Genomic DNA, 11,454 nt, shown 5'->3' on the forward strand with positions numbered 1-11,454 from the left:
AATGTCTCCCACAGCATCTTTGCACCTAACCTGATCTAAGTTACAGTCTACATGGGTAGACTACTAGATGATAAAAAACCCTATCTCCATCATTAGGCTCGAACAGTAGCTGTTAATGGTTCACAATCTGCCCATAACCTGGTTACAAGTGGATAGGTTAGGGGCCCTATCCTGTTCAGTATCTCTAACAGCGACCTGGCAGAGTGTACAGAACATTCAATCAGTCTGCAAACACCACCAGACTTAGGGGTGCAGCTGATACACTGCAGGGTAGGGTTGCCATTTAGAACGACTTAGGGCTGACAGAAACATCATGACAGCACAGCCTGAAGACTAACTTACTGGTGAGCAGCTCTGCTGAAAACGACCTGGGGGTCCTGGACGACAGTAGGCAAGACATGAATCAGCAGCCTACCTGGCAGCAATAAGAGCTAACAGCATCCTGGGCTTTGGCAACAGAAGCACAGCCAGTGGACTGAGGAAAGCAATTGTTCTGCTTCATGCACGATCCATTACTCTGGTATCTGGACTACTGGGTCTACTTTTGGATCCCCACTATGAAGCATCAGTCAACTGGAGCAAGTTCAGTGAAAGGTCACAAAGACATTTGGCAGCTGGAGCACATGCCCTGTGAGGAGAGGCTGAAGACACTGGGATTGCTCAGCCTGGAGAAAGCTTCAGAGCACCTAATAAAAAATTTCCAATATCTAAAAGTAAATTACTAAAAAAGTGGAACCAGGCTTTATAGCAAGGTGCATGGGAGGAGAATATGTCAACTGAAACCAGGGAAGTTATAAATATTTATTAGATAAGGGGAAAATATACACTATGAGGACAATCAAGCATTGGAACAGTTACCCTGAAACATAGTGGAATCTCTGTCCTTGGAGCTTTTCAAGACGCAACTAAACAAAGCCCTACGTTGCGTGGTCTGATCTTATGGGTGATCCCACTTCGGGCAGGATGGACTGGAGACCTCTTGAAGTCTCTTCTAACCTGAATGAGTCTACGAATCTATGTTGGAATTGTGTACATGTGTTATGCAGAGCATGCACGTTTAGGTACAATGCATCCAGGAAGAGAAACTTCAGGCATACTCGAAACATGCTGTACAAATGATCTATGTATGTGCAGTAAATTGAATGCCTTCACTATTCTCTGAATTGTATGCACTTAGGCAGATCAAAAGAACTGTGTATGCACGTGTTTGTTTAGTCATGTGACTGACAAGGGCCCCACAGAACATGTCCTTCAAAAGCCTCTACAAAGCTACTTGACTCACTGAGCCAGAAAGACTGAACAACCTTAACCACAATTAATCCTAATTCACTTAGTAACACTGCAGCTATGGGGGGAAGCCACCAAAACCAAAAGCTAATTTCAAACAAGAAGAGACTACAGGTACAGCATACACTTCATGGCTGATACAACAGTCTCTAATGGTAGAATATAAACTGCAGTTAAGAATTCTGAATATGACGCTACTCAGCATTGTACTAGATAACTCCACTAAGTCAAGGAGCATACTTTTGTTGTTGCTATATGCTGTTTGTGGCCTCGCTAAGGCCTAATAGTTGGGCAAAATATTACTCACAGAGACGAAATGGACAAACCATTTACAATAAAAGGCCAATTAGAAGTAATGAAGACTATTTTGCAACCTTTCTCACACTTTCCAGGGCCACAAAGAATTATTACTTGTGGCTACAAGTCCAGCCTTTAGTTGGAACCAAATTTCTTACTATAGTGCTTTCATTAATAAAGAAGGTCATGGCATTCAGGAGTTAGAATTAAGGGGGAAAAAGGAAAAAATATCCAAAAAACCAAACCAAATAACCACACCACATACAAAGGTTTTTACCACAGGAGGAGAAGAAGAATGGAATATTTCACAACCCACTCTACAAGTCAGACAAAATTTAAGATGAACTTTTCAACACCAACAGTCCTGCATTCAGTTGAAAAGCACCTACTAAAATTCCCATTAAAACAACAACTTTTCCCTGTGAGCCTATAATGGGTTCTTTCCCATTTGACAAGAGTATCTTTCTGAAAAACAAAAACAAAGCCAAATTATTGCCTACCCTCCAGGTGAACAGTGCTGAGTCAGACGATGCTGATGAAAGCTATGCAGAAGTTTATACTTACCTCTTTTCCACAAACAAGTCAGGGCAAAGTAATAGTACAGATAAAAGATTACGAAAAACCAAGCCAGGGAGTTTCTATTTGTAGAAGCTACGCACTTTGTTTAGTAAGAAGTCCCTCGATACAGTAACTTCCACCATTTGGGGAAAGATTCTAACAGTAAAAGGCCGAACAAGAGCCAAAGTAAAAGATAATTGTAATTGCTTTCCTTTAAGTCAGTCCTAATTATTTGAGCACGTATATTAAACTAAAAACAACTACAAATAAAACATCACTGTTTTGTTTTCTGTCTACTTTCACAAAAATAAAAGGAGAGTTAACACCAAGGCTGACTTAAGACATGTGAAAAGGTTCTGCCCATCTTTGCTATCACTGATTTTGCTAATATATGAAGCACATCAGGCAACCATTTCCACAACAGTTCACCACTGCCTTTTGGTCAGCCTTTCAGGCATTGTGGTTTTTTCCTTTGAACTAAGCAATGTAGAGATGAAAATGCCTGGAATAAAATTGCTGACTATTCTTCAGTGACCATTTCACTAAAGAGCCAAACTAAAATGGGACCACTGTGTAATCTGACAGTGGATTTTAGTATTTTAGGGGATTATGGGTTTTGCTCCTATTTTAGCTCTCTAGAATGGTGTGAGCTGTCAAAACACTAAGAACGCAACACAGTAAGGGTCAGAAAGTTTCCTATTATGATGATTATATCATTCTTTATGGATAAAGCTTCGAGGGACACGTCAATCTGCAGAGTTACTGCTCTGTATTGTTTTATCAGTATTTTATCCCATACCACAGATCTACTGAAAACACTGGCCAGTTGTTTTCCTTGTTTGGGCTTCAGCCTTTGCTGCCATAGTTTTCACTGTAACAGGTCCTTTCTGGACACGAAGTTGTACAGCTGTCCTTCACACAAAAAAACAGCAGATGCACAAATCCATCGTAATTCCTTCTGTACCTTGTTAACACTCAAAGGGACAAGTATATGATTTTATTCTAATCACTGCAAGCTCTGCCTATGCTAGCTTTTCAGATGATATTCCAACACTACTTTTCATCCAGACAATTAAGATTTTACAAGAGAGTTTAACTAAGGACTGATTTTTTTCAGAATCAGAAGAGAAGAGGATGCTGACATCTGGGAAATAACAATGATGGAGAAAGGTAAGTGAAAAGCATTACAATACATTACACAACATCATAAAGCACTGTTTTGTTATTAACCATGAGATGTTGTGGACTTAACTGTGACCCCAGAAGCTGACGAATCTCTTCTGAGATGAGCTGAGAGTCTAGGTTACTCAAGGAATTTGTCACGAACTCCAGGAGCACTTCCGGGGAGTGGGTACTATGGGAAGCCAATAGAAGTTCTAAATACATATATTATTAAATATATTAATCAGAAGAAAATGGCTGTGAGCTAGGGATATGTTGATGACACTCAGGTTTATGCACAGATTTTGAGGCCAGAGGACAGTAACAGCTGTCACTGGGATCTGCAGGATTGCTGCATTAAAGAACCAAAAGGCTAGGCTGTATCTTCACCAAGACACTAACCCAGACTATACAAAGCCTGAGGAATGAGTGAAATTTGGTCAGTTGTAATGGACAAGGTGTAAGTGATACTGTCAGTTTGGTGAGGAAGAAGATTTGAAGAGACAGCAAAGACCATCTCTACCACTTAATGCACTCAACCAGCATTACCAACCTGAAGCCACTCTACCTTACTTCAGTTCATCTATCTGAAGTCTATCAATGAACACTAGGAATGTGAATACTAAGTAGAAGGTACAAGACAACTGTCCTTAGGGCTCTGAGGCTATTGTTCCATGGGAAACGATGATGTGACTGTGACGGTTTTACCACTGAAACACCTTATGTCCAAAGATGAACCTACCTCATGGTTGGCTTCTTACCGCCATACCACACTTTGGCAATACCATGCCCAGAACGGGCTGACAGTAGATCCCTAGACACAACAGAAGAAGCAGCTATACACTGTCCTCTGAAAGACCCTTGGATACCCAAAATATGCAATTGCCTTCTAATCTGGAAACTATCATGGCCCAATTTATAACCAAAAAAAAAATTGGCAGGGCACTGACAACTACAGAACAGCTGCATTTCAGGGCTTTTTGAATCTTTGGAGGACAAATATATTCCCATTGAGATGACAGGCTGCTGTTGCACTATACAAGTCCTCAATCAAACCTAATCCACTGCATACAACCCTTATTTTTCATGGTCTTGCATGTATTCACAAGACCACAATCAAGAGAACTGACTTAAAAATGCAGCCAGGTGCGATGAACATATCAGTGTCTTTGATAACAATGTTCCCTCTCCCGTACTCTTGAAGAATCTCTTTCAGAAAGTCAAGGATTAAAAGCAAACATTAAGAGCAGGTACAAGGGCTGTAAACAATACATAAATTTTCTCCAGAACAGCTTTATGTGTGTCAGTACTGATCTCTCACACTGCCAAGCCTCTTTTTTCAAGTGTCTGAATTCCAAAGATAGCTATAACTTGTCCAACTGCATTTTTTTACCTGAATTTTGTGACTTCTAAATAAGAAGTAATCTAAGAACAAACATATTTTCACCTGTGATCCAGAGATTTCAATGCTTTAGCAGAAGCCAAAGATAATGCACCAGGTGAACATATAAAAATACACTACATGCCTGAATTAATTTTAGGAATATATGTCGGTGTGTATTTGCTTTGATCTTCCTTTCCCTCTCACTTTCAAATCATAATAGTAGGATGCTAGATTCCCTCAGTTCTTAATTTCACCAATCTGGAAAAGCTTGACTTTAAACATTGCCAAATGTTTAAGCTTTCCCAAAAGTTTAAGAAACTAAGTATTAAGAATCACAATTATACACCAAGAAATTTTGCAAGTGTTGGAACAAAATATAAAAAAATAAGATTTAAAAACATCTTTCCTTCCAATGTGCAAAACAAGCCTAGTACAGCTGATACATTGATCAAAAACTGTTGAAATTTAAAAAATATTAATATAAAAATCACTATTGTACCTTCAGTCACTGTGTAATTAAAAAAGAACATAAACTCTGATTTGATCAATCTTTTCAGATTTATTACTTTACTTGTTTCTCCCCTTTGAAAGGCCTTACAAAAGCTTCGGGGGGGGGGGGGGGGGAAGCAATAGTGAAATAAAGATTTAGAAAACTAACTTCCCTACTGAGTTATTTAAAAATCACTTCAGGACAGAAGAAAAAAAACTGGCTGGAAATTTCCATGTTATTTCTTGTTTTTCTCTCACTTGCCCTTTGCGTGGGCTTTCCTGGGATATGTCCAAGATTTACAGCTATTCCAAGCAACAGAGCTGGGATTTCACAGTTACTGCAAGTGATGCAAGAAGCCTCATAGGAACGATCTCACTTTATATTAATCAAAGAGTTCTCCAATTATTTTTAACTGAGCATTTTAAGAAGCATAAAGCTTTTCTCCAAATACAAGAAACCCAGAACGTTAAAATCCAAATACTGTTGTCAGGAACTGTTTAAGTATCTGCTACTTAAAAATTCTTTAGCCACGAAAAATTGTTCATAATAGATTCTGAATCCTTTAAAGAAAATAGCAGGAAGTTGTATGTCAATCTCTACAGAAAAGTTAAACCCAAGATGATCAGTCTTTTACAGAAGGGTCAGTCTCTGCAAACCTCTCAACTCAGAAGATGAGGTATAAAAAATTGGGACGAGAGTGACTGATATCTCCTGGACATCAAGAAAATGTCTTTAAAAAAAAAAACCCAAAAGCCAAACTCTGAAAATAGCTGGCAAAGCAAGAAAACATGAGTTAAATTTGTTCTTCAGAAAAGTTAATGAAATTGCTAATCATCTACATAACTAACATCAAATTATTTCTACTATACCCAAAAGCCCGTGTGACACAGGGGTTCAACCAGGATTACATTTGATATTTGTACAGTGATTAGAAGGTAGGAGAGAGAAATTTCTTCATGTACTACTAATACATGAAAATAACTAGAGAAACAAATGCAGGAAATCCATAGTGATTTGAATGAGATGATTAAGTAAAGAAAATCTAAAACTGAGTGTGACATAGCCTTTATTTAACGTCACTGAATATGTAAGATTAGACACTATCACTGTCTTGCTGGGGGAGAGCCGCCAATGAAGTTTTGTGCAACTCTTTCCAACCACAGCTAATTCTACAGTGCTTAGCATAACTAAGAACACGTTGTCTAAATTCTCAGGTGGGCGAAACCCCTAGAGAACTAGATTTCGATTGTGTCATTTTAATTTATGACCTAGTCAGTATCACCGTATTGTGCCCCTTCAGCTCAAACGCAGCATTCACATGTTGTCTCATCAGGGTGAGAACAATCCGCCTGCAGAATGATTAGTACAGCGAGACCCAGAACTATGACTGAAGGCTACAGTAATATAGCTCTAATGTAATCTCCACTGAAGTCAGCCACTGCCTTTGGCAACTGCATCAGTCTCTCAGAGACCAACTTGTTCATTTTATACCAATTATCTAATTAGGTCCAAATTAAGCAGTTTGTGCAGAAGGCTAGGTGCCCCAGAAAATGGATATTAACACAAGTAATATGCAAATAAAGTACTGGAGCCTAGTGTTATCTGTCTGAAACTCCAGTTGTACAAGTTATTTGAGCAGCCGAGCTCTAGAGCATATATCCTTTTTCTGATTCTTCTTCCATTGGTTGCTAACTTTTTTTTAGATACATATAAATCCAGGCTTCTTCAGAAACCACAGTGTCCTGCTGATTTTTTTTCTTGGAAGCACCTAACAATTCTGGACAACTGTAATGGCTTTTTCCCTTTCCATCATTTTAAAGAAACCAGACAAATGCCTGTTTTATAAAAGACTATCAACTGACTGTATTCAAAACTGCATCTAAAAGTTCCTGACCTACTGCTGTTCATCACTGGTGTCCTTTATTTAAGTAAGGGCCTCACCACAGAGAACACGGATCACAGCTTCAGCATGACATCTTGCCTGAGAGAAAAATTATTCAGGTAATTAAACACCACAGGACTGGATACCTCACCAGTGATCCAGAAGACTGTACTATCCTTTAATCCATGACAGAGTTTACACTTTAAACCTGTATGCAAGACCTGAGTCTTAGGCTGTAAACCTTCCAGCCTTCTCCCCCATTAAACACTGGTTATGCTTTCAGTGCTTTAGCCAAAGAATGCTAGATTTCATCCACATTAGTCCATATATTGTGTTGACTGTCAAAAATTGTTATTTTCTCATGTAAATTAAATCACTTTAGTTCTGGTAAGTAAAAATTTGAACCAAACTGCCCAGGTTCTAATATATGAGCACTCATCTATTTTCACAGCACTTCCTTTTGGCAGGTAAGAAGTTAACAGAAAACAGGTAGCATCATTTTGAACACTTAACAACTTTTGCTACTTATGCTGCAGGCAAGTATGAGATGTGGATTTCAGTTTAATCTGCCTTCTCTCAACAGTTTATAATAAAAGTGTTTCTTTAGTCATAACAATCATGTAACAGAGTAATTAGAGCCTAAACTATAATGATACGTTCTATTTGATGGAATAAATAACTGAAGTGGCTATTTCAACCATATGGGTAATTTATATCGAGTACCGAACAAAAACATCACAAAAAGAATAAACAGGAAATTTGTGCATATGCAGCAGTACTGAGACTCAAGCATCTATTTTCCAAATTCCGTATTTCTCCAGGCAACACCGAAAGAGAACACTGGCATTGCCCTAGGACGGGTTGCTCTCTTGCCTGATCCTACCGTTACCATTCCACATACCTTCATTTGTAACCCAACATACAGCTAACCCTCAACTTCTCAAACTCTCAGAACTGGAAAGAACTGGAAGCACGTCCCAGTTATGCTATCGATTCACAGGGTGACCAATGTCAAGTCTTAGTTGTTGCCATGCCTTGAAAACAGATATAATCCTTCTCTGCACGTGCAGGATATTTTGAGTCCATGGTTTTTATAATTCTGACAAGCTTGTCTTTAAAAAAGATGTAAGGCCTTAGCTGACTAGAAATCTAAGTATCATATGGGAGTTGACTTTATGAGGAATAAAGCCCAATGCAAGAACAATTTTGTCATGAAAATATTCATGAATGCACAAAATTAAGCCACTAAAAATATGAAACTATTTTTAAGTAACGTGCTGCAATTTCTATCATAAAGTAAAAGGTCTGTGGTGGGCCAAAATTTATCACTACAATAATGACTGTAACATTCACTACCTTATTCATAGTACTTATCATTATAGAACAGCGGCTTTAAAAGTTTGTGTACAATCTTTAGTTGTACAGCATGGCATAAACTCTCAATTTCTATTCTTAATACTCTACTTATTATAAGTCCAGTGAAGCTGACAAAACATTACATTTTATTCATGGCTTTCTCCTAACTCAGTGAAAATGAATTTGAATCCTTTTCATTAAGATACATTAGAAGAGTATAACACTCTCTGCCTTTTTTTTCTGTTATAAATATCAAGCTTTATTTTAGAGGGATTATCTCAGAGCCTAATGCATGAACATTGCTTGGAAAATTAATATCCGTTAATAGAACTTCTATGCACAAGCCTCTGCAAACCAGAAATTGCCCTTTGACCGTCTTATTAGTGATCAATAACATCTGCAAAATGCTCCACCTGGTTACCTATTTCCTCAGATACCTTTCCATTATCTTACTACAAGTCTACATGGCTTCAAAAACTACTGTATAAGATCAAAGAAGAAAAAAAAAAAAACAAACAAACTTTGTGTCTGTCAAGCACAAAGGCAATGCTTCTACCCAAGGGAATCCTTGAGCCACAGCTGCCTGGAGAGAGTATACTGGGGAAACATCACTGCAAACTTTCCCTATCATGGTCGTCTCTAGGCACCTACTCTTGGCCACTGCCAGTAGAAACTTTGGTATATCCCGGTATGGCATTTTTAATGTTCTCATAGGTGCTCTTTACAGTAATTCAGAATGCATACAGGCAGAGCTGATGTAAAACACGAAAAGTATATAATCCATGATGCTTGAGAGCTTTGACAGACTCATACCACTTATCACTAACTGCTCTAAGACCATTTAAAGACTTTAGAGAACTGTTTCCTACTCAACTGCTAACAGTAATCAAGTCATTAACATAAAACAAGACTGTTCTCTCACTCTGTTATTATTTACCTTGACTGACAGGGAGCACTTCATCATCCTTCCAGCCAGGTATTTCAAGCCTTTATACACAATTGCCCCACAATCTACAGGTTAACTTGTTTGTATCTGTGAACTAGCAGTACTCCACAGAGTCAAAATCATATTTATTAATCTCAGCATTTTAAAAATAATTAGGGGGTATAACGGAAATAAAACAGTGCAATATACATGCTGTCACTCCTGATCACCTGAGACTCAATTCTGGTCCCACTGAAAAGGGGGAAAACTTCAGTTTCTCCACAAGAAAGCCTTTATTTTCACAGTTTCTTCACTTTTTTTTTTAAATCAACATTACTCCAAATGTAGCATCTGATATATTGAAGGACTAATGAGATGCCCACAGGAAATACTATTATGACTGACCTACTTAAAATTACAAAAACACATGTTTACATTCTTCCCTAGACAAATCGTGCAGCGATTTTCAAAAAGTCCCCCACGAGCACACGAAGAAACTAGAACTGCAGCCTGCGCTATCGCCGCAGCCCACCACACACACCCCGAGTTATTTTAAACACTGCCAAACCCTCCGCAGGAACCGCACAGCCCGAGCACAGCCGGTGACACGCACCAACGGTACGGCAGCTACAAGCCAAGCCCCGGTGAGAGAGGAGGAGGTGGCGGCGGGCCCCGGCGCCAGGAACCCGGGGGAGGCGGGGGCGCTGACAGGGGCCGGGGCGGGAAGCGTCACAGCGGCACCTCGCACCCGCCGCCCGCGGGCCGGCCACAGCCCGGTCCCCGCCACCGGGCTCACTTCACGCTTTCCTCACAGAAACTTCAAGGAAATCCCTGGCAAGAGCCGGTGAGTGCCCGGGCGAGGCTAAAGGGCGGGGGGGCGGGCAGCCGGTGGGATGGCGGCGGGGCCAGCACCTGCCCCGCTCCTCAGCTCTCCGCCGGCGCCTGTCGCGCGGCTTTGCCCCATGAGGTAAAAAAAAAAAAAAAAGAAAAAAAAAAAAAGAAAAAAAGGAAGAGGGGGGAAAAGGAGAAGTTGGCCGTTTCTGTTTAAAACTCCGGGCACGGCCACGATGTGAAACCGGAAGCCCACGGTACCGACTTCGGGCCTCCCGCGGCCGGCCGGGGCGCGACAGGCTCTGCCACCCCCCCGGCCGGTTATGTAACGCACCGGCACAGGCTCCGCCGGGACCGCCGCCTCCCCGCGCCCCTCACCCGCTCGCGGCGGCGGCGAGGAGGGGACACCTTCTCCGCCGGGCCGGGCAGCTGCCCCCGCGGCGGGTGGCGCTGCCCTGTCCTCCCCAGTCGTCCCGCCGATCGTGGCGGGCCGCCCCGAGCGCTGCTCGCCCTGTCCTCAGGTACCGGTCCCGGACGCGAAATCAAGGGGAGGAGGGAGCCCAGGGGCCACCTACCGCTGCCCGTCCGTGCCGGCGCCACCTGCTCCAGGTGTCCCGCAGCGCCGCCCGCCCTCCGCCGAGTCCCCTGCGGCTGCCCCGCCGAGGAGGAGGGACGCGGGGCACAGACGGCGAAGAGGAAGAGAAGCAAGTCGAAACGCTACCCCCGCCCCGAGTGAACCGCTCGCTCTACCGCCTCCTTCCCCGGAGCACAACAACAACAAACACGGCGGAGCCCGGCGTGCGGGGCGGGCACGGCCCCGGAGCCGGCGGCGGTTGAGGGGGGCCCCGCCAGGCCCCCGGCCTGCCCCGCTCCCCTCCCCACACGGCTCTCCCCCACGAAGCCGCCCGGAGAGAAGGGGGGAAAAAAAAACCAAAACCAACCACAAAATAATAAAAAAAGGAAAGGAGTACATCACAACGCACCCGGCGTGTCCTCCTGGGCTGCGGCGCTCCGGGGGCTGCATGCAGCGGGGGCAGCCGAGGTGCGAGGGGGCAGCACCCCCCCCGTCCCCGCCACCCAGCGGGAGAGGCGGCGGGGAGAGGCAGGGATAGAGCCGGGAGGGGAGGGGCGTGAGGAGGGGGGAGAAGCCTCCGCTCCGCGCTCAGGAGCGCGCGTGGGTGCCTCCCCCCGCCCGCACAACCGCGCTTCCTCCGCCCGCCGCCGAGCGAGCAGCTCCCCCCGCTCCGTGTCGGCGCTTTGCGGTTTGTTGGCTTGCTTTTTCC

At 42.8% G+C, this 11,454-nt stretch overlaps 1 protein-coding gene across 1 annotated transcript in view; it reads right to left on the reverse strand.

The window, feature by feature from the left end:
• The window catches only part of MBP (myelin basic protein), a 122,027-nt gene extending 110,800 nt beyond the window's left edge, over positions 1–11,227 (reverse strand). The window contains exon 1 of the mRNA XM_050892708.1: positions 11,155–11,227. The gene's annotated coding sequence lies outside the window, so the exon portion shown is untranslated. The remainder of the gene's footprint in view (positions 1–11,154) is intronic.
• Positions 11,228–11,454: the final 227 nt, after the last annotated feature.

Source organism: Gymnogyps californianus, chromosome 2 (assembly GCF_018139145.2).
Source record: "Gymnogyps californianus isolate 813 chromosome 2, ASM1813914v2, whole genome shotgun sequence".
In the NCBI taxonomy this organism is placed as follows: domain Eukaryota; kingdom Metazoa; phylum Chordata; class Aves; order Accipitriformes; family Cathartidae; genus Gymnogyps; species Gymnogyps californianus.